This window comes from Orcinus orca, chromosome 4 (genome assembly GCF_937001465.1).
Source record: "Orcinus orca chromosome 4, mOrcOrc1.1, whole genome shotgun sequence".
NCBI lineage: Eukaryota > Metazoa > Chordata > Mammalia > Artiodactyla > Delphinidae > Orcinus > Orcinus orca.
The window spans coordinates 146,492,556-146,519,571 of NC_064562.1; the positions used below are offsets into that span (position 1 = coordinate 146,492,556).

General features: G+C 36.6%; 1 long non-coding RNA gene across 2 annotated transcripts in view; it reads left to right on the plus strand.

Moving 5' to 3' along the window:
• The first annotated feature begins 19,431 nt into the window (after positions 1-19,431).
• Positions 19,432-27,016, plus strand: part of LOC125964191 (uncharacterized) — a 94,093-nt gene continuing 86,508 nt past the window's right edge. Inside the window, exons 1-2 of one of the 2 annotated variants that reach the window (XR_007476931.1) lie at positions 19,432-19,473; positions 22,561-22,644. This is a non-coding gene — a long non-coding RNA (uncharacterized LOC125964191). Of the gene's footprint in view, positions 19,474-22,560; positions 22,645-27,016 lie in introns of those variants that run through there. The other variant, XR_007476930.1, reaches the window with a different exon arrangement.

Below are 27,016 nucleotides of genomic sequence, written 5' to 3' on the forward strand. Positions count from 1 at the left end.
CAACTTTATTAGACTTCTCAAACTACAGATTTACCTTTTAAAATCCACTCTATTGTACTATTTTCTCTATCACTTATTTATGCTTTTATCTTTATTATTCTTGAGTATAATTAGATAATATTTTCTAATTTCTGTAGTTGTACACTTTATTTATTTTTATCCTCTTTTCTATTATACAAAATGAAGGTTCAATATTTCTTTTTGAGAAAACCTTTAACTATATCCCACAAGTTTTGGTATGTAATGTTTTCATTATTATTTCGTTCAAAATATTTTCTGTAAGTTCATGAATTAATAAAATATGCAGTGTTTAGTTTTCAAACATTTGAAGATCTTCAGTTATTTTTGTTATTGAATTCTAGCTTAATTCTCCATGAAGTCAGAGAACATATTTTCTATGATTTTCATGATTTAATATTTGTTGATTTTTATGATCACATTTTGTCCTGCCTTGAATAAGAAGAGAATGCAACAAAATGTGTTTTCTAACAAAGAGCTGACCTTTTCTCCCTATGGCACAAAACGCTGCCGTATCAACCAGCTTACAGGATCTATTTCATGTATGCAGTAAAGTTACATTATCTGTCCAGGGGCTAGTCGCTTAAGCATAATAAAGTAATAGATGTGCAGAAAAACACAGTGGAGGACTCTGACTCTGTATAATTGTTTTTTCTCAGTAATTGCTATGAGGATGACCATTCCAGGCAGCAATAAGTCCCAAGTGTACTCATCTCTTTACCCGTCTTATTTCCAGCCCGGGGGGCTAATTTCAACAAGGCCTAAAGCTTATTCGCTGTTATCTCCAATCTTCTACTTGTTTTCTTTTTTTCTTTATTCAGAGAAGAATTCTCAAGGCCTGAATTAGTGAGAAGAATTAAGGTTTAGGGAGAAAAAAAAGCACATTTACTTCCAATTTTAACTAACCCACGATCATAGGACAACTGAATTGAATATTCTTGACATTGGGTTTTTTTTTTAAAGAAAATAAGGCTATACATTTGAAAGGAGAAATGAACAAGTAAGTAAAGTCACCGAATAGTCATTCCCCTAAAGTTGGTCCCAATGAAGGATACGCTTAACTTCCTGATGTCCGTGGTGAATGTAGCTGGTGACAGATACAATTAAGGCGATGCCTCTCAAATCAGAGCGTGGTTGCTGCTGACATTGATTCTTCAGTTGCTTTTTTTAAAGTGGGAATCCCACAAACTGCATTCATTGTCAAAGTTGGACCCTGTAGCAGGCTTCTCCAAACTCTATTCAATTACTATACGTACTTTCCTTCAAGTTTTAAGATCTCCTGAAGTGGCCTCTGAATCACCAATACATGATCTCAAATTTTATTAATAAGAAGTGGGGACATTCTTTCCTATTGCCTTTTTTTGCTTTAAGGCTTGAGTGTTAGAAATTATACCTATTTTTATTGTCTTAGCTACTTTATCTTGCTCAATGAAACCAAGGGTTGGTTTGTTTGTTTTTGGCCATGCCACACTGCCTTAGGGAGCTTAGTTCCCAGATCAGGGACTGAACACTGGTCCTTGGCAGTGAAAGCATGGAGTCCTACTACTGGACCACCAGGAAATTTCCCTCAATGAAACCAAGTTTAAATCACTGGGAATGCATAAACTCCTGCAGTCAGTGTTACCGTCTAGTAAAGAGAAAAATCTTGTATTTTCTTACTAAATTGATTTTTAATTATACATAAAATTGACTACCAGGCCCTTTCTTCATTTTGCAAGCATGACAATCAGAAAAATATCTTTCAAAACCCTTATACATGGCAAGCCCATGTAAATTATTGCCTATAATGAGCTATTTATAAGAATGAAATGAAGTAATTAAATAATTTAAAATATACAATATTTGAAATATTTATTGATCTATAAATTTGTTGACTTGTATTCGTTGACCTGAAGTATACTTCTATGCATAAACTATTTTCAAAATTAGAACTATCTCATATATATGGATATGTGCACGTTAAAGCAAAATCAAAATTTTAAAACCTAGTTTATATCAATTTTTTGAATATTAAGACAAAACATAAGCAGAATTATTACCTTCACATATAATCTTGTAGTTTACTTAGTCTCTTATCTATTTCGTCCACAGTACATTATCACTGGCAATTTTTGGAAGGCCATATTTTTATAAATAGTCTCATTTTTAAAAAATTTTGCTTGAAATATTCTTCAAAGTTACATTTTATGGTTAGTTTGAAATTGTAGAATCTTCAGTTGACTCTTCTCTGTCTGACACAATACGTTTGATTGAGGAAACAATTTCCTCATAGTTGTTGAGGTAGCTCAGAGCAAATTCTGCTACATTTTGTTAGATTGATGTTATCAATCATATTTTTTCAATATTGAAATATATAAATATTTTAGCCCAAATATTCACACAGGTATTGTCTCTTACTTTCATTCAGCAAAATACCTAATCCAAGTTTTTACAATGAAAAACTCGTTAAAACTCTTGTCTGTATTTTAAATGTTTGCCAAACTTAAATGCTGCAAAATCACAGGTTTTCTCAATTTAATTCCATTCTGGTACAGACTATAAATATACCCAGTGAAATGGGGTATATCCAAATATTCTTCTCAAAAGCTAAGATATTAATTAAATATATATATACATATAAACAGGAAGTCTTATATATGATTGCAGATTTTATCATTTTGCCCTTCTGTAAATAGCTGTTAATATCTTCTTGTTTGAAAGCTTTGTTTCCACCAATCACAGTTCTCTAAGACTAAAAAGCTAAAAAATTTTTTTGGTGCTGTATCCAATAGCTATTTTGTTAAAATTTTCCAACTCATTTTGAATAAAATTTCTCAATTTGCAAGACATTAAAAATCAGTATCATTGTAATACGTACATAAGTTTATTAAACAAATAGTTATTCAAAAGCTTAAACATTTCTAAAGTCCAGTTGGTGATGGCAGCAAAGAGAAAATATAATTTTACATTAAACTTTAGCTTTGTCCCAAAATTTTGTAGTATAGTTATCCTGTCTACTTATAAACTATGTGTATATTTTGACAACTGTAACTTCTACATTGATTGTTAGAATGTTGTATTTGATAGAGATGCACATTTGTGTATGACAAACAATTCCAAGTATATTTATATTCCATAGGTTTCTTAATTTATTAACAACAGGTTTTTTTATCATGATGCTGTGCTATATTAATATTTGTTTTCTAGTTATCATCTCAAAGACAAGTAATTTTGTCTTCAATGTTAAATCTTTTAATTGAGGTTACAATACTATTTACAATAATAATAAAACTTCACCTTTGAAAAATAAACTTCCAAAAGCTTTATAAGCATTCCATTACAATATAAACCATTATTGATATTAAGTTAACTGATTCTGTATTTGAAGCATCTGTCGTATAGCATGTTATAAAACTGGCAACATTTATTCTTCTAATAATGCCAAGATGTTAAGAGCTATTGTTTCACATTTCATATGTGCACAAGAAAAACTGGAATAAAAAAAGAGCAAAATTAATTGTGGCAGTAATGGAGATGTGCCATTTTGATTTGCCTTCAAAAAACAGGTGCCTTTCTTTCTGGGAGGAATGTATTCAGATAACAGTCTCCAGCTGCACCATTTGGGACCTCCTGCAGCATTTGAGCTGAGGCCCTGCTCTCTTTCAGGGAAGTCACAGACAATGACTGAACACAATGAAATACTAGGGCCTGATGATTTCTGCACAAATTGAGACTCATTTATTGGGCAATCTTTATTCTGGACAATTGGTTTTACTGAGACTTTGTCAGATTTACACTGCAATCTGTGTCAGTGTCTGCCAATTCTTTTTCTTCCCTGTTACGGAATTAATAATGTGTCCCTCAAATCCATCATGTCAAAGCCCTAAACTCTCATACATCAGAGTGTGACTGTATTTAGAGATAGAGCCTTTAAAGAGGCGATTAAGTTAAATGAGGCCATCACAGTGGGGTCCTAATCCATTATGACTGTTGTCCTTATAAGAAGAGAGACACCAGAGGAATGACCATGTGAAGAGGCAGCAAGAGGGTAGCTATCTGCAAGCCAAGGAGAGGAAGCCAGAGGAAGGCAGCCCCACCAGAACTTTAATCTTGGGTTTATAGCCTCCAGAACTGTGAGAAAAAAGTTTTGTTATTTAAGTCACCAAATCTAGGGTATTTTGCTATGATAGCCTGAGCAAACGAATACTACCTTTTTCACAGGTGTCATATCTGCGTTGCAGTCTGAAGCCTTTCTCCAGCAGATCCTCCTTTCTCCCTATCTTTCACAGATTCTATTAGTGTCCTATTACTTCTGTAACAAAATACCAAACTTGGTGGTTTAGGGTAACATCAAATTATTATCTTACAGTTTTGGAAGTCAGAAGTACAAAATGTTTTTACTAGGCTGAAAATCAAAGTGTTGACAGAACTTCATTCTTTCTGGAGGCTCTGTTAGAGAATCCATCTACTCGCCTCTTCCATATGCTACAGACTGCCTGCATTCCTTTGCTTGTGGTCTCTTCCTTCATTTTTTTTTTTTTTTTTTTTTTTTTTTTGCGGTACGCGGGCCTCTCACTGTTGTGGCCTCTCCTGTTGCGGAGCACAGGCTCTGGACGCGCAGGCTCAGCGGCCATGGCTCACGGGCCCAGCCGCTCCGCGGCATGTGGGATCTTCCCGGACCGGGGCACGAACCCATGTCCCCTGCATCGACAGGCGGACTCTCAACCACTGCGCCACCAGGGAAGCCCTCTTCCTTCATTTTTAAAGCCAGAAGCACAGCATTTTAAAATCACTTTAACTCTGATCCACCTGCCTCCCTCTTTTTACCTATAAGAATCAAAGATGTTTAATCATATCTGCAAAGTCCCTTTTGCCAGATTAAGTAGCATATTCAAAATATTCAAAAGTTCCAAGGATTACCATTAGCACATGGCCGTTTGCGGGGGGCAGGGAGTGAGTATTATTCTGTTTACTGCACAGGCATTACATCTCCATGCCCCAAGTAAACCATTTCTACCCCTAACTCTCTTTCTGTGGAAGGACCACACAGACACATAAAAAACTATATTTTATTTAAATGAGAAAAATTATGTCATATGCCAATGCAATTTCAGCAGTTGTGTACTTTACACAGTGACCTCTAGACAATCATTAAAATAGTAAGAACTTTCAGAGTAGATGTTGATGCATCTTCAAACATTTATAGAATCAATATCATTGGAGCCTCTGTGGTAGACTACAAGTGCCAATAAAAATTATGTGCAAATTATATGTTAAAATCGACTTTCTTAAGAAATAGAAGTTTAGTAAATAAACATGAACTTCCCTATATTTTAATTTATTGCGGCTCAAAGGGTTTATTGCAAAATAAAATAGTGCTACCAAACAATAAAATAAATTTTAAAAATCCTGATTTATCCATAGAACAAGATATCACAAGCAAACATAAAACACAGTTTACATGATGTCTAGACTTTCTTAACTTTTTCCACCATTTCCTGCATATATTTCACATTCACCCTAAACTATTATTTCTAACATTCTCACTGATTCCTCCACTAGATTACCAGATTACCCAGAGGCTTTGCACATCTCACAAACCACAGTGCAGGCCACAGAAAAATTGGCTGCTACATCAAAGAGATGGCAGGGGCAGCAGCATTAGCTAGTCCTACCACCAGCTCTCCCGAGGAGCTCGTGTTTATTTTACCAGTGAATAACCCTAATGGAATGCTATTAGTTATATTACAACCAAAAAGCAAAGAATTATCACTGGTTATTTTTTCAGATTAACTCCATATTAAAGTGAGAAATCAGTTAGCTGCAAATACCTCTCAGATACTACTAGTCATAACCTTGCAAGGACTAAAAGTCTACTAAATTCATACTTATTTTACTGTAACCAGTAATAAAAATATCCAATGGAAAATTAAAAATCTGGGACTAATTTAAATTGGACAGGCTTTACTGAATTTCCTTTGACCAGGATCTCTGGGTGAAAGAACTAAGAACAAATGCAGGAATCCAGTTTAACATCCATGTGATCTATGTCACAATAGGGAGATAACACTTTTAGAGAATTGAATTAAAGCTGCATGGTGCCTCAAGTCTGCCATACAGAGTAAAGTAAGTCAGAAAGGCTAGTGGGAAGCTGCCGCACAGCACAGGGAGATCAACTCGATGCTTCGAGACCACCTAGAGGGGTGGGATAGGGAGGGTGGGAGGGAGGCTCAAGAGGGAGGGGATATGGGGACATATGTATACATATAGCTGATTCACTTTGTTATACAGCAGAAACTAACGCACCATTGTAAAGCAGTTATACTCCAATAAAGATATTTTTTAAAAAGGGGGAAAGAGAGAAGGGAGGGATAAATTAGGAGTTTGGAATTAACATATACACACTACTATATATAAAATAGATAAACAACAAGGATCTACTATATTGCACAGGGAACTATATTCAGTATCTTGTAATAAGCTATAATGGAAAAGAGTCTGAGAAAGAATAATATATATCTGAATCACTTTGCTGTACACCTGAAACATTGTAGATCAACCATACTTCAATGAAAAAAATAAATTTAAAAGTCCCAGCTGTTTAAAAAAAAAAAAAAGCTGCATGGAGGTATAATGGGATGATAATCTCTAAATGATGTTAAGGAATAACAGTGATAAAAAAGCAGTATTGAAACCTTCCTTATCTTTGACAAGGAATTGATATCACTGACTTAAAAGAGCAGAAATAATAGCCTATTTGATAGGTGAGAAGTTTCCTTTTCTTTGTGGTTCTTAGGACATCCAGAGGAAAAGGATAAAAACAGCAACAGCAGTACCCACGAAAATGAAACCACTAACTTACTGTAAATCGTGGCATAATCTCCTAACTCTTTGGGAAGTTAAGCGACAGTTTCTGAAAAATAAGGTCAGAATTTTAAGAGACAACACCCACATGAAGCTAATCTGGAAATGTCTCGCTTTTCAGAAATGTTTTACCAAGAAATGCCAGAGAGCATGCCAAGATTTATCAAACCTGTCAACCCCTACGCCCTTCGGACTGGTGCAGGAACAAGTGATCCTGCTAAAATAAACCTGCAATCTTATCTAGTAAATTGAATTAATTTACAGGGGGACACAGATGGTGTTTTTATCTCATTTTCCCATTGAATAGTATGACTTTGAAAGTGAAAAGACCTATGAAAAATGAAATGTTGGCTAGGTGGATGGTGCTGAAGAAAGGAATTTGGTTTGGGAGACTTGGCGGGGGTGAGACACTTCTCACATGGCCCAAGAAGAATGGATCTGACAAGAGTTTGGTGATCTGATTAAAAGCAGTTTCACTAAAATGTGGGGAGAAGGGAGAAAGTACAAAACTAATATGAATGTGTTCTTGGTTTACAATCAGAAGAACCGTGTAAGAATTGCCCATGAATTAATTCAGAAAATTCTTTGGAAAAGATTATGGACTGCTAACTGTGATTTCAGATGCTTATAGACAATGCAGAATATTAAGAGTGACCAATAATACATAAAGTTTTCTTAATCTGTTGAGACTGATTTAATTAAAATATGCACCAGTGTTGTACACACCAGTTATCCATGCACACACATGGAGGAAGCAAAAACATTAACGAATGAGATGAATATATATGTTGACATATATACATAGATTTTTAAAAGTTTCCAGTGGTGAAAAATATGGCCTTTTTGAATTGAAGGACTAGTTTTGTTAGTAAAGCTGCTAGTGCATTAAATGTTATTTACATATTTCACATTCCTATCTCAATAAAATTTTCTTACATATTCTGTTCAGGGTATTTTAAACCTACCTCTGTTACCCATTGGATATATTGATGTATATTCACTGGAAATATGTATATATTTCTTATCTTGTCACAGAAAGAGGGCTATGAGAAAAGTCTTAGCTCCAGTCTTAGGGGTTTTATAAAAGTTCTTTCTAAGGCTTAGTATACTTTTCTGTCAAATAGACTGAATACTTCATTACTGTTTTCATGCAGATTAAATAGAAATAATTTATGTAAGAAAGCACTTAGCCTAATTTCTGGGATATATCAAGCTCTCATTTCCTACAACTGCTCCATTTCTGTTTTCATTACTCCGGATCAGGCCCATCTGGAAGTCTAGGAGCTATTCTTGACGGCTTCTTCTTATTCATTAAACATCTTTTCCATTCACTGACCTTAATATTAAATATCTATAATTTTAAAACTTTTCTTCTTCATTATTGTGTCTGAGCTCAGACCCCTGGCATCTATTACGTCAAGATTTGCAATACTCTCCGGTCTACTCCATTTTAAATTCAACCCTTGAGTATATGCAAGTGCTGTGACACTCCTTGACTTAGTTTTGTTTTAATTTGTTGGTTGGTTTGTTGTTAAACAACCAGGCATACGTTTAAACTTCTGACAATGTCATCAATTGTGTTTGGAGAACCACTAATCTTCCCAAAGTCCAGGTAATTTGATTGGGCCATACTGTATAACTAGGTGTGAGGTTAAGCTCATTTAAGCTTGGAAAATCTATATATTTCATCCCACATCTTACATTGATTGGTTCAGGAATGTGACCCAAATAGAGCTAATTAGGGATAATTAAAAAATGATCATGAAAGAAATCATTCTTTCTTCTTGAATTTAAGGTATATAAGACTGGATTTTCTAGTACCTTGCACTTCTTAAGGAGCAAACCTGCCTGAGAATGAATGCAGAGAAAAGCTGAGCTCACAGGTGGGTGGGCTGTACTGAGGTCCTTGGACTTAGTTACCTAAGCCTCTTTTTATGCTTGTACATTCCCTAAACACAGTCTCTTATTACTCATTCCCCTATATTTCTTTTTTTTTTTTTTTTTTTTTTTTTGCGGTACGTGGGCCTCTCACTGTTGTGGCCTCTCCCATTGCGGAGCACAGGCTCCGGACGCGCAGGCTCAGCGGCCATGACTCACGGGCCCAGCCGCTCCGCGGCATGAGGGATCTTCCCAGACCGGGGCATGAACCTGTGTCCCCTGCATTGGCAGGCGGACTCTCAACCACTGCGCCACCAGGGAAGCCCCCCTATATTTCTTTTGAACTAACTTCTATAAATCATGTATCCATTGAAGGAAAATTTTAGGACCCTGTATCTCAAGTGTATTTTTTTTTTTTTTAGAAGATGTTGGGGGTAGGAGTTTATTAATTAATTTATTTATTTTTGCTGTGTTGGGTCTTCGTTTCTGTGCGAGGGCTTTCTCTAGTTGTGACAAGCGGGGGCCACTCTTCATTGCGGTGCACGGGCCTCTCACTATCGCGGCCTCTCTTGTTGCGGAGCACAGGCTCCAGACGTGCAGGCTCAGTAGTTGTGGCTCACGGGCCTAGTTGCTCCGCGGCATGTGGGATCCTCCCAGATCAGGGCTCGAACCCATATCCCGTGCATTAGCAGGCAGATTCTCAACCACTGCACCACCAGGGAAGCCCTCAAGTGTATTTTTACACATTGATAGAATTGTATTTTTGTAATGTTTCATTCTTTGACTTAATTTCACAAAGTTAGGGAAAAAGAAAACATATATTTACTTCATTACAATTTAGTTCACATAAAGGAAAGCAACAACTAGTACTTATTGGACATTTACCCTGCAATGAGCCCTATGCTCTGTGATTTTTCATTCAGTTCTTTAAACAAACTTATGATATAGAAACAGCATTTTATAGTGATACACATAAAAAGACAGACTTTTGGAAAGGTAAATTAAGTGGAAATCACACAGTAAATTAGAAGCAGAGGCAAGGTTGGAACTCAGGTACCTAGACTGGCACATTTATATTTTTAACAACTACACCATGCTGAGTATGCTACTGTTCTGTTTTCTTGAGACATATTTTTCTATTTGTGAATAAGTTTAACGTGTAAGAGTTTTAATTGAACTCAGTCTCACCGGAATTTCCAGTTCACCGCACTGTATTGACGTACAGCTATCACATTTTTTTTTTTTTTTTTGCAATACGCGGGCCTCTCACTGTTGTGGCCTCTCCCGTTGCAGAGCACAGGTTCCGGACGCGCAGGCTCAGCGGCCATGGCTCACGGGCCCAGCCGCTCCGCGGCATATGGGATCTTCCTGGACCAGGGCACGAACCCGTGTCCTCTGCATCGGCAGGCGGACTCCCAACCACTGCGCCACCAGAGAAGCCCCAGCTAACACATTTCTTGACGCCTGCAGGGCAGGTAAGCAGTTGTAGTTCCCAGTGACTCCCTCTGCCACCACAAGGGTTTTGATCCTCTGTTCAGCTCTTTTCTAGCTAGAGAAACTGTCTAATTTATTTCTGTGTGTCAGTTACTGCATCTGTTAAGATGGGGATCTCACCACAAATTTCTTGTAAAGAGTCAATTAAGTTAGGTTTTGCCTATATAAGTAAAGTTAGAGGCATTCAGTAAAATTTATTTTTTCTAAACCCTGAAAGTAACACAAATAATGGAACACATTTGGGAAAAATTGATGCATCCATCTTGAAGGCAAGAAATTGACAGTGTTCAAAATAATAATTATTGCCCATAGGATTTCAGATTTGTGCTTTTGCTTAAAGGTGGTTTATGGCCCCCTTCCTCGGTCAAGTGTCCTTCCTAAGAATGAATCTTGTGACTCTAAACTTAATTATAAAGGCTGGTAGTACCCAAAAAATTACAACAATTTTTTGGCCAGGTTCCTAACCATTAGTTTCTCTTTCACTTAGCTTGAGTATAAAAAATAAGTCTATTTGGAACATGAACAACAACAAAGACAGAAAACTTAGGTTATGGAGGAGGGTGGTGGAGAGAGAATAACACCGTTATGCGATTGAAAGAAATATAACATTTATGACTTACAAAATTGAAATACAAGTTTGTATAGATATAAAAACAAGCAGAACATAATAAATTGAACATGAGATAAATAAGAAAATTATTAAAATGAAACAAAATGCACCAAAAATCTTTAAGAGAAGTAGAGACTGGGGTACGATGTTTTAAGAGTCCTTTCAACTGGAATTGAGGGCCCTCTTGGATAAACCTCAAGAACATTGATCTTTTTTAATTCACCTTCTACTCCCCAGTGTTTTCCCAGCTTTTTGCAGTCAGCCTTCATGTTTAACAGATGAAAGAGTGAGCTCCGTGGTTGTATAGAAAAGCAGCACAATTCAGTGGGATTAAACAAACCAGTTTCTCTATTAAAAGGTTATTAAACTGTCTTTATTAGAATAATCACATTTTATGATAAGTTGATGATTTTAGAGTTTCTCTTAAAATTGTGCTCGCCAGATGCAAGATATGGCAACGGTCAAGACTCACTATTGGTGCTGAGCACAGAAAAGAAAAACAACAAAAGCAACAGTAATTAAAAGTCACAACTAAAAAATTGAACTGTTCATTCAGCTTCCTCATCATTATTTTCAGTATCTGAAACTGAAAAATTATTCTCTCTACTGTTTAAACATATTGAAACATACTCATTTATTCATGGGCTTTTATTTATTCAGGACTCTTTTTTTCTAATACTTGTACAATACTTGACTGCCAGAGCGATTATAAATACAAACATTATAGTATTTTTTCTTTTGTAATTCACGAAGCCGAATGGTTTACTTAATTAATTATTCATTCCAATAAAATGGAGCACGCATGTGAGGCTAAAAAGAAATATCAATAAAATTGTATTGTTAACTAACTCATGAACAAAAGGTTCAGGCCCTACCAAATCATAGTCTATACAGTAAATTAACTCTCAGTCAGTGAAACTTCTTCAGATGGAAAGGGTAGTGATGAATTGCTTTAATCAGGTATATAAGTGCAGGGACTTCTAATAAAATATCCTGACGCAATAATGTTCAAAAACCCACTGACTGCCAAATTTAAAATTCATTCACAAGGTGATTGACTTTTTATTTCTCTCATACACTCATGATAGAAAAACTCTATTAGCTTTCATGTGTATTGGAAGAAATACTTATTCTGTGTACTTGGTCATAGATCAAGTACAGTAAATCTAAAGGCATCAGAAACACTTAGAGATGTTTAATTAAAGATCACATTTAACTTAGGTGGGAGGCTTGCTTTCTGGACCTATATGACACCATAGTAAATTGTTAAGTAATAAATTATTTTTTGGATTTATAAAATGGAAAAATAGTACAATGTAAAATTTGAACAACTGTATATAAGTAAGTGAATTTTAAATTACATTTTAATATTAGAATTAAATTTTTAGTTTTATTAATAAAACTGAATAAATGAAATCAATTATTCCAGTTTTCATAGAGTCCAAATAACTTCTAGCAAACATTAATACTTGAGGTGACCAGTCTTTTACAAGCCACACAGTACTAACCAGGAATACTATAGCACTTACAGTTTTTCAAGTGAGCAAAGCAAAACTCAGATGAAACTATATGAATGAGCCTTTATTAAATGCCTTAATATTTGTTGGTTTTTATAACTCAATAGTATATTATCTAAAGTCTGTTTTTCATACAGATTTATAATACTTGCCGGCCTAAGTAGAGTGATAGCAATTAGGATTAGCTGACCAAATTGATAATTAGGCAACTGTCCAAGTTAGATCATTTCAGTATTTGAAACATCTCTCAAAAGTTTACCATCAGAGCTTCCCTGGTGGTGCAGTGGTTGAGAGTCCGCCTGCCGATGCAGGGGACACAGGTTCGCGCCCTGGTCCGGGAAGATCCCACATGCTGCGGAGCAGCTGGGCCCGTGAGCCATGGCCGCTGAGCCTGCGCGTCCAGAGCCTGTGCTCCGCAACGGGAGAGGCCACAACAGTGAGAGGCCCGCGTACCGCAAAAAAAAAAAAAAAAAAAAGTTTACCATCAAAGTAATCTCAAGTTGAAATATAAACATGACAGGCTCTTCTGCTTCCTTTGAATTCTTAAGCAAGTTCCTTTTTTGTTTGTTTCTTTGTTGAAGAGAAAGAAAATGTGTACACCTGTATATTCCGGTTCCTGTGAAGATAGTGCAAATCTCCGGCAGCCTGCTGGCTCGTTCCCTCAAATCAGTACTGAAGAGAATCTAGAAGCAAGAGGGAAAATAAACATGAATTCCAGGAACTCCAGCGGCATCCAAAAACTTGAAAAATCTCTGGGGATATTAAAGGCTGTTTTGAATTCACATATCTGTAAGAATTGAGTTGCTATAATACACATAAGAGAGATTTCAGAGGTTTATGTAACAGAATAGATTGGAGGAAAACTTTAATATGTTTTCCTTGCCTCTGCCTGTGTTCCCTTTGACAAGCTTGCTGTTTTCCTCCAGGTAATATCAGTGTAGCACAAAATCTGTGCTTGGATGACAAGTGGAAGACAGCATTTAATGACCAGCTGCCCTCAGGCGTTCACTGTCACTGCTCCTGAAATAAGGTGGCGGGACTGTTGGAATATACACTGTAGAGGCAGCCTCCTCCCATTAGGCAGCTTCTCCCTAAGTGCTTGGAAGTTAAATCAACTCTAGGTTGTTGCTCTCATCCACGTGGTCTATGACGCTTCCATCCTTAAACCCATTCCAAACAGCAAAATGGGAGAGAGGGAGGAAAAAGCCTCATTTCCTCCCTTGAAAAGGAATTACGGATGTCATACCTATCGGAAGTTATTTCACATCCCACTGGACGGAATTCAGTCACGTCATGCACATGGCCATGCACAGTTGCAAAAGAAGCTGGGAAATGTAATATATATTTTTTTCTGTGTGAACATATGCCTATAAAACATTTGAGGGCTTAATTACCAAAGAAAATAGAATGTGTTTAATGGGTTACAACTAGAAGCATCTTCCATAGTCTATTCCCTTCCCAAGCATTCATTTGTGGCATCCAGCTCCCAGTTCAGGACCTTAGGTCCTGTGTGAGCTGCTTCAGGTTATCTCCTTGCATTACACATAAAATTGTGTATTAGTTGTCACTGTAAATCTCCATTTAGAAATGGAGAGAATAAAACATGTCACAGTCACTAGTCAATAGCAAATTCCAGTTCTTATGAAATGGCAGAAAGTTTCTTGTCAAGAAGAGTATATATCTTGGGTGCCTCATCTGGCTGTAACCAGTTCCGTTTTGCAGGAGGTTCTTCTTGTACGTCTCTCTCTGTGGCCACATCTGAGACAGCACTGGAGAGCATTTATTTCTGTGTTTTGCATGGCTTTCCCAGCCTGGTTACTGCTGATATTAGCTTGGTAACTTGAAATTGGGAAATGCTACAAATTGGTATGAATGTGTTAATAGTACAGATTCTACTTGAAACTTTCGTCATGTCTGTGACCATTACATCGTGAATGGCACAACGAATTTTGTGGGGATATCTTTCCAGTATTTGGAAACTATAATCTTTTCCAGCAAAGAAATCACACACAGGTGGTCAACAAACTAGGGAAGTTCCAACATATACTTTATTATTTCACTTTCTCTTACTTGTTAATATCAAGAAAATATCAATTTTCATGTCAATGCTACACCAGTTCATTAGATGCAAGCTCAGTTTGTTTATGGTTGTGAGTTTAGCCAAATCAACGGCAGCGTTTTGTAAGAATCAATTTACTATTTGGAATGTTCAATAAAGTGTATTTCTTTTTTATTATTTGTAAATCGTGTGCTGCACATCTTTAATATCAATAACATATGTTATGTTTCTATTTATCTATCATCTGTCTATCTGGAAAGCTGGTTCTTAAACATTTACCGGCATGCCACTGGCCATCAGGTGGGTATATAAAGCTATAGTTTATGCATTTTCATGTATGAATTTCACAAAATTAATATCAGTGAAATGAAGAATATATACATGGCATACTATGTACATAAATGCATAAAATATCCCAAAGTATTTTATATATGTGTACCTATATTATTTTTGTCAGATATCTATGTAATTAGTAATGCATATACATTATTAACTACATGTACCTGATTAACATATGTGTATGTTATCCACATATATGACTACAATTCATGATAGTTTTTGTTCAGTTGATCTTTAGAGAATAGCATTGAAATATGTTTTAAAAAGCTTCAAATATATTTCTGAAATTTTATTTATTAAGATGAGCAGTGGATGCCGGAGTATGCACTATATTATTCCTTATAGTTTATTGTATGTTCAAAATATTTCATAATATTATAAACTTAAGAAAGAACCTATGTCCCCGATGATATGTTTGGGTTCTTGAAACAATGAAGCTGACAATAGTAATCTTACTATATTTTATATTAAGTAGAAGAAAAATATACCATTTAAAATAGGTAGCGGAAAGGGAAAGTAAAGTAATAGTTTAAAATGTATACTATCACTATTTCTGAAAAAATTACTGGAAGCGATACCATATGCTTTCTAACTCTTTCTATTCACGTGTCCCTGGTATAAGTCATTATTTCTTGACTGTGCTACTGCTATTGCCTCCGAATGGTCTCTGTTCATTCTTGTTCTTCTGTCATATACACAGAGCAGTCAGTGCAAGCTTTCAAGCTTTCTTAAGGATAACTCAAATAATGATGCCTCCACTTAAAACATTCCTATGGCCTCCCATCGTTCTTAGCATGATTTATTTATTATTTATCAGTTTGTACAAGACCTTTCATGGTCTGGCTGTCATGCACTGCTGTGATGTCATCTCCCTCCTCTCACATCCCTGCTCACTAAACTCCAGCCAGTCTGGCCCTTATCTCTTTTCAATGGGCCAAACTCAGTTCCTTTGTACTCGCTGACCTTTTGGCTTAGAAACTTCTTCCAGATCTATGCATGACTCCCACCTTCTCAATATTCATGACTGAACTCAATGTAATTTCCTCAGAAAGGCTTTCCCTGCCTGAACAGAATCAGCCTTTCAGTCACTTTCTAATTCATTATTTCCTCTTATATTCTCCATTTCACTTAATAGTAACTACAGTCATTGTGTAATTACCATACACATTTATTTGTTATATATGTCTTACACATGAACATGAATGAATATTTATATTTATAAAAAGAAACATACATATATTTATATACATACATATACATTTATATACGTATATTTATACATATTTATATATTTACTTTTATATATATGGACAATAGATTGAGACAAACATATATATATATATATATATATTATCATCCATATATAATTTTGTCCCATATAATTTTTAAATTTATTTTCTCCCCCAGAGGCTAAGCTCACTTAAAGTTGAAACAGATTCATCCTATCTATTTGGTTCATTGTTGTATCTTCAGGTCCAAGACACATAAAGGCATGAGTAGGTGTTCAGTTTAGGAGATCTACAATTTTATTCTGAGTTAACACACATCCAACTAAAATATATTAATATTCCCTACCCTTCCATAGGCCATGTGACCATGTGACTAAGGTCTTGCCAATGAGATATAAATGCAAGTGTTCTGTGGAACATCTGGGCAGGCTGCCCAAAGAGAGTCAACAAAGGTAAGATGAGGGCCTTCTTTGTTGTTGCTGCTTTTCCCCTTTCCTTCATTCGCAGAATAGAATGTGTGCATGATTAAACATCGTAGTCATCTTGGGCATAGCTGGCTTTGATTAGAGGAACCACATCCTAGCATGGTGAAGGAAGAGGAGGTCCTCAGTGATAATCAAGTTCATTTTATCAGACAGGGCCACTCACTTCAGAATTTTCTTCTTCCTAAGACAGGAATAAATTTCCATCTTAAGACACTGCTATTTTGTTATTCCTTGCTGGATAAAATTCTTAACTAGTATATTAAATTATTATTATAACAATGAAATTCTAAGGTAAAAGAAGATAAATGAGATAGAAAGCAGTTCCAATACACTTCTTAAATTAATAGACTTTATTTTTTAGAGCAGTTTTGGGTGTTAAAAAAGTGAGGGAAAATATAGAGTTCCCATATGTTCCCTCTCCTCCTTCTCCCTCCATGGTTTCCCTAGTATTAACATCTTACCTTAGTGTGGTATATTTGTTAAAGTCGATGAACCAATATCGATACGTTATTAACTGACGTCCATAGTTTACATATAGGGTTCACTCTTTGTGTCGTACATTCTGTGGGTTTTGAGAAATGTGTAATGGCATGATAAAAACATTTTAAATTATAGACTTAAACCAAGATAGATAAAAATATGAGATGAATTTTTATATTTATTTGATTATGTGTTTGTAGTATGTTTCTCCCTGCTAGAATATAAGCTCCTTAGGAGTAGACTTTTGTATGTTTTGTTTATTATTGTATTTGTAATCCTTTTAGAGCAGTTTCTTGCCTGGAATAGATGCTCAGTAAATATCTGTTGACTATACAAATGCAAATTTGGATATACATGTTGAATATTCTTGAAACAGAGATGATATTCTCTAATGCAAAACAAAATGAAAAACTAGAACAAAGAATTATAAACCATATTCGAAAATCTCAGAAATTTTGAAATGGTTTGGAGGAAAAGAGGGCAATAAAATAATTTGGGGGGAAATGGATAAATAGACGTTAAATAAATAAATAATTTGGGGAGAATTAAAGCATTTACAAAGGTGTGGAGAAGAGTTTAAAAAAAAAGAAAAGACACAACGGTTAATGCAGTACCAAGGTATAGTAACAATAGGGAGTTATTTCCAGCTCTAACACTTAAAGTACTAGGAAAGAAAAGCCAGAAAGAGGGAGAGGGAAAAGCTGAGGGTGTGTGTGTGTGTGTGTGTGTGTGTGTGTGTGTGTGTGTGAGAGAGAGAGAGAGAGAGACAGAGACAAAGACAGAGACAGAGAGAGATGGAGAGAGCCACCAAGCAAGAATTCTCTCCCTTTGATAGATGCAACCAAAGCAAAGAGATCTGACATGATAGGAGTTAGAGAACCAAATACCTCTAACTCTCTTTTCATTCTGTGGATCTCCTGTCACCATCTCTTTTTGTTGAAACTACATCATAAACTGAGAAGTAAGGAAATCTACTGATGTGGCCAATAATAGTCAACTTCTCAGTTACAGAACAGGGTACAGAAAGTAGAGAATGACTCTAGGGTGGGAAACAGAAGATATCCTTTTCAGTCCTGGGTTTTTGGGGGGTGAAAATTTTGTACTCCTGACACAAAGGATACAAAAATTCTCTTTAGCTACCATATCCTGTAGGGTGTTGGCAATTGAGTTGCATTCTCAGCTGAAACCAAAACTATTATTCAACCATATAAAGTAGTAAGTAAAAAGAGAAGAAATGAATGAAGTAATACAGAACAAAACTTCTGTAACTGCTTATAAAGCTTAAATTGATATTTGTAGCTTCTTTTTCTACCACACATTCTGTTTCCTTTACCTTCTACCAGCACCTAGATGGACCTGGTTCTTTATTTGGCTAAATGACTCAAACCGCTTTTAAAATCTGAGTCCTCGTTAGCTTTGTCTTCATGTAGCCTCAGTACTTTTCCACTGAAAAAGACTTCTGGGCAGAGACTGTAACAGGTGCCCTAGTGAATCCTCTGGGTTCCACTCATGGTCATCTTGGTACCAGTATAGACCAGAGTTGTTCATTTTCTGCTTAGGAATTAGGACCAACCAGCTGTCACGCAGTTTAACCATCCTCTTCTTTATGTATTGGTTTGGTGGCATGTGGAAGCTATAATGGCCAGAGTGTTGTCTTAGCTTCCAAGTGATTGAGATCATTGCCATATTCCATGGTGGAAGCAATTTTTCCTTATACAATATAATAAACCTTGAAACCCATGGAGTCTAGTGGGTTATTTGACAGTAGTAAGAAAGGCCATTCCCACCCCACATCCCTTGGTTTGTGGATCTATGTTTCTGGCTATGGAAGAGACAGCTACTGGTGATGTTATAAACTGAATTATTTAGAAAAGCACTTCAATCTTTCAGGCCGTTGTCTGCCAGCTGGCATTAAAACTGAGCATTCTGTGGGTTATAATATAATTCTGTCAAACCAGCTGCTTCTAGATTACGTAGAACACGGTAAAAATATTCTGCGGGTGTGACTCTTTGTCTGGACTCTCTTTGTCAAACAGTCTATTCCTTCACCAGACGTGATAGTTAATGAGAAATCATGGCAGTGGATAAGATCTTCTAACAAAAGCCCTTGAAATACCTTTGCATAAGATATCTTTCTCCCAAAGGGCGGGTTGTGAGGGGCGGGAATCACTGAATTCTCCACGATAGGAAGTGCTCTGTATAATAATGACACTGTACGGTCAGGCCATACAAGATAGTGGTTGTTCTCTTGCTCTTTATATAGCCGCCCCCTCTACCAGTTCCTGCTTCACCCACATGGTTATCCAATCCTGTTGATTATAGGGCTTAATCAGTAATTGCCTACATGCTTGCCCCCTGCCCCAGCCGCTGGTTTCCCTGGTAACTGATGAGCCATTCTGACGTCAGTTCCCCTATAAATGGTAGCCGCCATCTTCCTTAAGTAGTGAAGATTTGTTATGTCCTTCTTGCTGGCTGCAGGACGCAGTGTGGTGTCACTCCAGGACCCTTTTTTTCTGGACATGTAAGTTCCCCTATCCAATGAACCATTGGTGTCTCTGTAGCTGTCTCTAGGCTCTTTCTTCGGTCTCCAGGCTGGGCAATTACAAGGCTGCAGGTCTGCAGGGTGCAGCCCAACAGACAGCTATTTCTTTTCCCTGTTGAATAGACACCCAGGCAAGTAGCCACAGGTTGGTCTAGAAAAAATGTAACATATGCAGTTATGGTTATATCTTAGGGCTCTATTTCAGAGACCTAGCTCCATTTCAGTAAACTGGCTTAGGTCTGGGAAGTAAGTATGAGGTATTAGGTTTCTGCAAACCAAACTTGGATCTTTTTCCCCATGTATGTTTAGCACCACTTTACAAGGACATACATCTGTTACATTTTCAGGAACATTGTCTCAGTCATCAACATTGATAAAGCCCAAGGCCAAAGATCAAAAAGAACACCATTGTATTCAATGGCAGTTAAGTTTATTATGTTGCCGTAGTAATGAAAAAACATTGAAGAAATCATGAGATGTTTTTGTAAGGAGAGGGAATTATAGGCTTCCCTCTAATGAGCTAATGTGGGTTGGAGGGAGACAAACAATTTTTTAATGGGAGACACCGGGGCCAGTCCTGGTGCAGGTGGGTGGAGTGGAGCATGGAGTTTCCCAGGAAGGCAAACAAGGTGAAGTTAGATCTCACAGGGTGTGCTATATGGCTTCAGCTGTGTGAGGGTCCTGATGGAGGGGCAGAGGAAGATGGGCTGGAATGCTTTGAGTGTCAGGAACAGCTCAGAGATTAGCAAAATTCAGTGAGGATCTGCTGCTGCCACTACTCTCTCCAGAAGAAGCCAGATCACCCATTTCTCAAGAGTTCCATGGGGGCGGACAGGGTAGTCCTGGGATGAGAATCACCTGGCTACCCAGGTGCCGCAGGCCCCTCATCTCAGGCTTGCCCTGGGGAATCTAGCTCATGCCACCTATCAAGCAAACCCCAATCCTCCCAGACCTCATCGCCTAACTTGGAGTCACAGTGCCATGGTGCCTCTCTCCAGGGGCCTGCCCAGGTTGGGAGGGAACCTCTGGGCCAAAAGCTGTGCAGAAGCAGGACTTCCCAAGGCCAGAATGAGACAGTGAACTGCGCATACCCAGGGGGCAAATCTGTATCCTTCCAGGAGACCTCAAGCCCCGGGGCAGTGACACTGGCTTCTGGTGAGAAACAGTGGGACTCCAGTGTGATGTCTTCCAAGGTCTGAGGCCACCTCATTATGGTATATACCATACGGTATATAAGATGTGAGCGATGCTATGTATTTATCCCCAGTATGGTGTGTAGTGGGGTGTGTGTGTGTGTGTGAATGTATTTATCTCAGGTGCAAGGAATGTAAGTAGAAGGAAATTATTTGGTATTTTGTTGTTAAATAGTGCCCTTGTACCCTTACATCTGGCTATTTTCAGACATCATTACAGTGAATTTCGAATGGTCTTGTTTTGGTCTTGTCCCATCACAGTGATGAAGAGTCCTCATCTGATGTTGATAGTCTGTGAAATTTTTCACGTCCAGTGTGAAACACTGCATACTAGTTGTTTTCTTCCTGTTGCCAATTGGATCCTCTAAGAGGCTTTTTTCTTTCTTTCTCAGTTACTCCTTTGGCCAGGGGCAGCTGAAGTCAGACTAAAGAATATTACTCTGTTCAGCCCAGATCTATAGTTTTCAAGATTTTGTTGATCAGAAAGTTGTTGTTGTCTTTAGTTGGGCAAGAGTTTGTCTTTCCTATTCCTTCTGTGGCATGTTAAGTTGTTGAATTATCTGGTATGACAGTGGTGTCCCATTCTTATTACTACTTTGAAACAGGATGCATTGGCCAGCTGCATTACATGCAGCTGACAAAAGAAAAGTTTGTCTGTGTAAGGGGCTGTGAAACCAGGACCTAGACCACAAACCCCAATCATGGAAATATCTCCATGCTTCCAGCTGAGTCTTTTATAGAGCCATTTGGTCTTCTATTTTAGAGAAGTCACATATTTACACCAGTGCAATAAGAATATTATATAGCACACATTTTTCCTTGAAGAGGAATCAAAGGGTATGTGCTAGTTTACGACAACCCAGTTAATCAATGTAAACTGATTTGGGGCATCACCAAAACAGATACTGTTATTGATGACATTTCCTAGGGTAAGAGACAAAATTTGGACAACTTTTTCCAGTTGTATCACTGCATCATTGAAAACGCAGCTTACATTATAAAGAGTGAATTGTAAGCTCTCCTGAATAGGTGGTATGGTTGTCCCCAGGTATCCATGGGAGATTGGTTCCGGACCCACCCCTGCATACTAAAATCAGTGGATGCTCCAGTCCCTTATATATAAAATGGGGTAGTAGAGTCGGCCCTCCGTATGGGAGGGTTCTGCCTCTAGGGACTCCACTAGCTGCAAATGCAGAACCTGTGGATAGGAGGGCTGACTGTAGTAGCCTCTCTTTGAATATTTAGGGATATCTTGTTCAGGAAAACAGATGACATGTGTTTGAGATGTATGAAAGGCTCTAACAATTGCACAGGTACACAGGCTAGCTGTGTATTCAGTAGGCAAGGCATGCCTGGTTTTCACATAAGATGTAGTATCCTAGTGGGCACAGAAAGAATTGAGAGTATAAGTATTGTTTATTACCATGAGGGCAAGTCAATTACTGGTATCTGAATGCAGGCTGACTTTCTGAGTAGATATAAATAGCATTTACAAATCAGGCTAGGAAGTCTCTGAAGAGAACAAACTGGATACAGCAGCAAGGATAGCCCCAATATTTGTTTCCTCTGGTGAGCTGTTTTTTGTTGACAATTCTAATATTATTTCAGTGAAAGTATCTTCTTGACTGGAAGTGGAGGTGAAAACCAATTTTTGTAAGACTGAGGTTGAGGTGAATAATGATAGGACAATTTATATATCACAGGGAACCTGTTGAAGAAAATATACTTTATGAGTGGTGAAAGGAACAGCTATTAAATTCGTGTCATCAGAATCACACGGAAGATGAAAAATTGGGGCATCAGTAAGATTTAGAGCATGAATTATATTCTGAGAAAAACTGAGTGAGTTTTGCTTTTCTTTCTTTCTCTTAAGTGACAGAAGAAAGCCAGATGAGATGAAGAATATATGGTGAAGATATGGAAAAACAACTGTCAGAGGCCAAGTGATCACAAAGAGGTACCAAAATACAATAACTATAATAAGTAGTAAACCAAATGGAAATAAGCAAGTTGACTTAGAAAACTGTTTTATAATTTTGTGTGGAAGCTGTCTGCTTTGTCCCATCATATGGTTGATCCAAGAATCTTTTTTTCTGGCTTTATTGCTATATAATTGACATATTACATTGTATAAGTATAAGATGTACAATGCAATGATACACGTATATATTGTAAAATTTGCAGTAAGGTTAACACATCCTTCATCTCACGTAATTACCATTTGTTGTTATAGTGAGAACATTTAAGATTTACTTTTATAGCAACTTTCAAGTATACAGTACAGTATTGTTAAATAGTCACCATGCTGTACATTAGATCACTTATAAGTTTGTACCCTTTAACCAATATCTCCCCATTTCCCCCACTCCTCAGCTCCCAATGATGACTAATCTACTTTCTGTTTCTATGGTTCAGCTCTTTGGATTCTACATATATCCTGCAGCATTTCTCTTTCTCGCTCTGGCTTATTTTACTTGGCATAATGTCCTCAAGGTTCATCCATGTTGTGGCAGATGGCAGGATTTCCTTCATTTTTATGAATATTACATTGTGTTTATATATATATAAAACACTGAGTCTTCTTTATCCATTGATGTATCAGTGGACATTTAGGTTGTTTCCATGTCTTTGTGGATAATTCTGTAATGAACTTGGAGGTGCAGATATCATTATAAGATAGTGATTTCATTTCTGTCAGATAAATGCTCAGAAGGAGGATTGCTGAATTATATGGTAGTTTTATTTTTAATTTGTGAGGAACCCCCATAGTGTTTTCCATAATGGAAATACATCAACAGTGTACATGGGTTCCCTTTTTGCCACATCTTCACCAACATTTGTTATCTCTTGTCTTTTTGATAAAGCCATTCGAATAGATATGAGATTATATCTCATTGTGGTTTTGGTTTACATTTCCCTGATGATTAGTGATGTTGAGCGCCTTTTCATGTAATTATTTTTTCTTTGGGAAAATGTCAATTCAGGTCCTTTGCCCATTTTTTAATCAGATTATTTATTTGCTAATAAGCTGTATGAGCTTCTTATATATTTTGGATATTAACCCCTTATCAGAATATGATTTGTAAATATTTTCTCACATTCTGTAGATTACCTTTTCATTTTGTTGAAGGTTTATTTTGCTGTACAGAAGCTTTTTAGTTTGAAGTTTCACTTTTTATTTTTGCTTTTGTTGCTTGTGCTTTTGGTGTGATATCTAAAAAGTCATTGCCAAGACCAATGTCAAGGAGCATTTTCCCTTGTTTTCTTCTTAAGAGTTTTACAGTTTCAGGTCTTAGCATTAAGCCCCTAATCCATTTCAAGCAAATTTTTGTGAGTGGTATAAGGTAGGGTTCAAATTTTACTCTTTTGCCTGTGGATATCCACTTTTCTGAACATAATTTATTGAATAGACTATCCTTTCCCAATTGAGTATTCTTGGATCCTTTGTCAAATATTACTTGATCATGCATAGGTTATCATGCACAGGTTAATTTCTGAGCTCTCAATTCTGTTCCTTTGGTCTGTATGTCAGATTTATACCAGTATCATACCATTTTATTTACTATATCTTTGTAATATAGTTTGAAATCAGGAAGTGTGATGCCTCCAGTTGTGTTCTTCTGTCTCAAGATTACAGATGGCTTTGGTTAGTATGGATATTTTAACAATATTAACTGATCCACGAACATGAATAGCTTTCCATTATGTCTTCATTAACTTATTTATCAGTGTCTTACAGGTTTGAGTGTATAGAGCTTTCACTTCCTTGGTTAAATTTATTCCTAAAAAGTTTATTGTTTTTGATGTCATTGTAAATGATTTTCTCTACTTCTTTAACAGATTGTTTGTTGTTAGTGTATAGAAACCCAACTGATTTTTGTATGTTGATTTTGTATCCTGAAACTTTACTGAAGTTGGTTAGCTCTAACAGTTTTTTTTTTGGTGGAGTCTTTTTAGTATTTTCTATAAATAGATCATGTATTCTGCAAACAGAGACAATTTTACTTCTTCCTTTCTGACTTGGATGCCTTTTAGTTCTTTTTCTTTCCTGATTGCTCTGTCTAGGACTTCCAGTACTGTGTTGATTAAGAGTGGTGAAAGTGTGTACCCTTGTCTTATTCCTGATCTTGGTGGGAAAGCTTTCAGCTTTCACCATTGAGTATGATGATATTTGTGGACTTGTTATATATGGCCTTTCTTATGTTGAGGTATGTTTCTTCTATCCCACTTTGAGAGTTTTTTTATCATAAATGGATGTTGAATTGTCAAAATTTTTCTGTATCTATTGAGAAATGATTTTTATCATTAATTCTGTTAATGTGATGTATCACATGTATTTGCATATGTTGAACCATCTTGCATCTCAGGGATAAATCCCAGTTGATCATGGTGTAATATTGAATTACAGTAATGGGCTGTTGAATTTGGTGTATGATACTGTAAATACGCTCTTAAAATTGATTTGCTAGTATTTTGTTGAGAATTAGCATCTATATTCATCAGGGATATTGGCCTATAGTTTTCTTTTCTTGTTTCTTTGCATGGCCTTGGAATAGGGTAATGATGATCTTGTAAAATAAGTTTGTAAGTGTGCCCTCCCCTTCAGTTTTTTGGAAGAGTTTGAGAAGGATTGGCATTATTTTTTAAATATCTGGTAGAATTCACCTGCGAAATCATTTGGTCCTCGGCTTTTCTTTGCTGAAGGGTTTTTGATTACTGATTCACTCTTCTTACTCATTGGTCTGTTCAGATTTTCTGTTTCTTCATGATTCAATCTTGGTAGATTGTGTGTTTCTAGGAATTTATCCATCTTTATGTTGGCCAGTTTGTTTCATATAATTGTTCATAGTAGTCTCTTAGATCCTTTATATTTCTGTGATATCAGTTGTGATATCTCTTTCATTTATAATTTTAGTTGAGTCCTCTTTTTTTTCCTTAGTAAGTCTAGGTAAAAGTTTATCAATTTTATTTATCTTTCAAAAAACAATGTGTAGTTTTATTCATCTTTTCTATTTTTCTGTTCTCTATTTATTTCTGCTTTGAACTTTGTAATCCTCCTTCTGCTAACTTTTGTTCTTAGTTTGTTTTCCTTTTTCTAATTCCTCAAGGTGTAAAGTTATGTTGTTTATGTAAGATTTTTATTTTTTCTTAACATAGGTATTTATCACTATAAACATCCCTTTTAGAACTACTTTTGTTGCATCCCCCAAATTTTGGTATACTGTTTTAATTTTTGTCTCAAGATTTTTTTAAATTTTTTTATTTTTGGCTGCATTGGGTCTTAGCTACACGTGGGTTTTCTCTAGTTGTGGCGAGCGGGGGCTACTCTTCATTTCGGTGCGTGGGCTTCTCATTGCAGTGGTGTCTCTCGTTGCAGAGCACAGGCTCTAGGCACTCAGGCTTCAGTAGTTGCAGCACGTGGGCCCTAGAGCACATAGGCTTCGGTAGTTGTGGCACTTGGGCTTAGTAGTTGTGGCTTGTGGGCTCTAGAGCACAGGCTCAGTAGTTGTGGCACATGGGCTTAGTTGCTCCGTGGAATGTGGGATCTTCCCAGACCAGGGATCGAACCCATGTCCCCTGCATTGGCAGGCGGATTCTTAACCACTGTGCCACCACGGAAGTCCCTCAAGATAATTTTTGATAATCTGAGAATCTTGAGTCAGCGCTCTCTTCTGAATTTAATCTACTTACAGAAGATTTCTAAGAATTCTCAACTTAAAGTGTCCCAAAGAAACAGAAGTGCAATAGTCCAGACAAAGCAGTGATTAAAAGAAAAAAAAGAATACATAAATGTAAGGACTAGTATGTTGAAGTTGTAATGTTATGCTAGTTGTTAACACTACAATTAAAATGTCATGTCCACAGATGATTAAGGGAGGTTTTTCCTTCTCGTCTGTCTCTGAAAATAAGCATCCATGTTTCAGGATATGCAGAGACTTCTTAAGTGGATAATTTGGGAAAGCTGGTAATACTGCTTGGTGATGGGACTGAGTGTCTTTTGCAGTACTTAGTCATATTGTCTTGCAAACAAGAAAGAACAAGTATCAGAGTTGAAGTTTTCAAATGGATAAGGTATCCTGTTAGTAACTAAAAAATGGATAGCCTTTGGGTTCCAGAGGGAAGAAACAGTAATTATAAAGTCAGTGATAAAATATTTCTCCTGGGAAGACCTTTATTTATTTTTTTGCTCTAAATACTAAATAATTGCTGTTGTTTTGGTGGAGGTAGATATATATATATATCTCTCTCTGATATAATGTATATATGTAAATATATTTATATGTTTAAATATAAATGAATATAATAACAAATATATGTATTTATATATG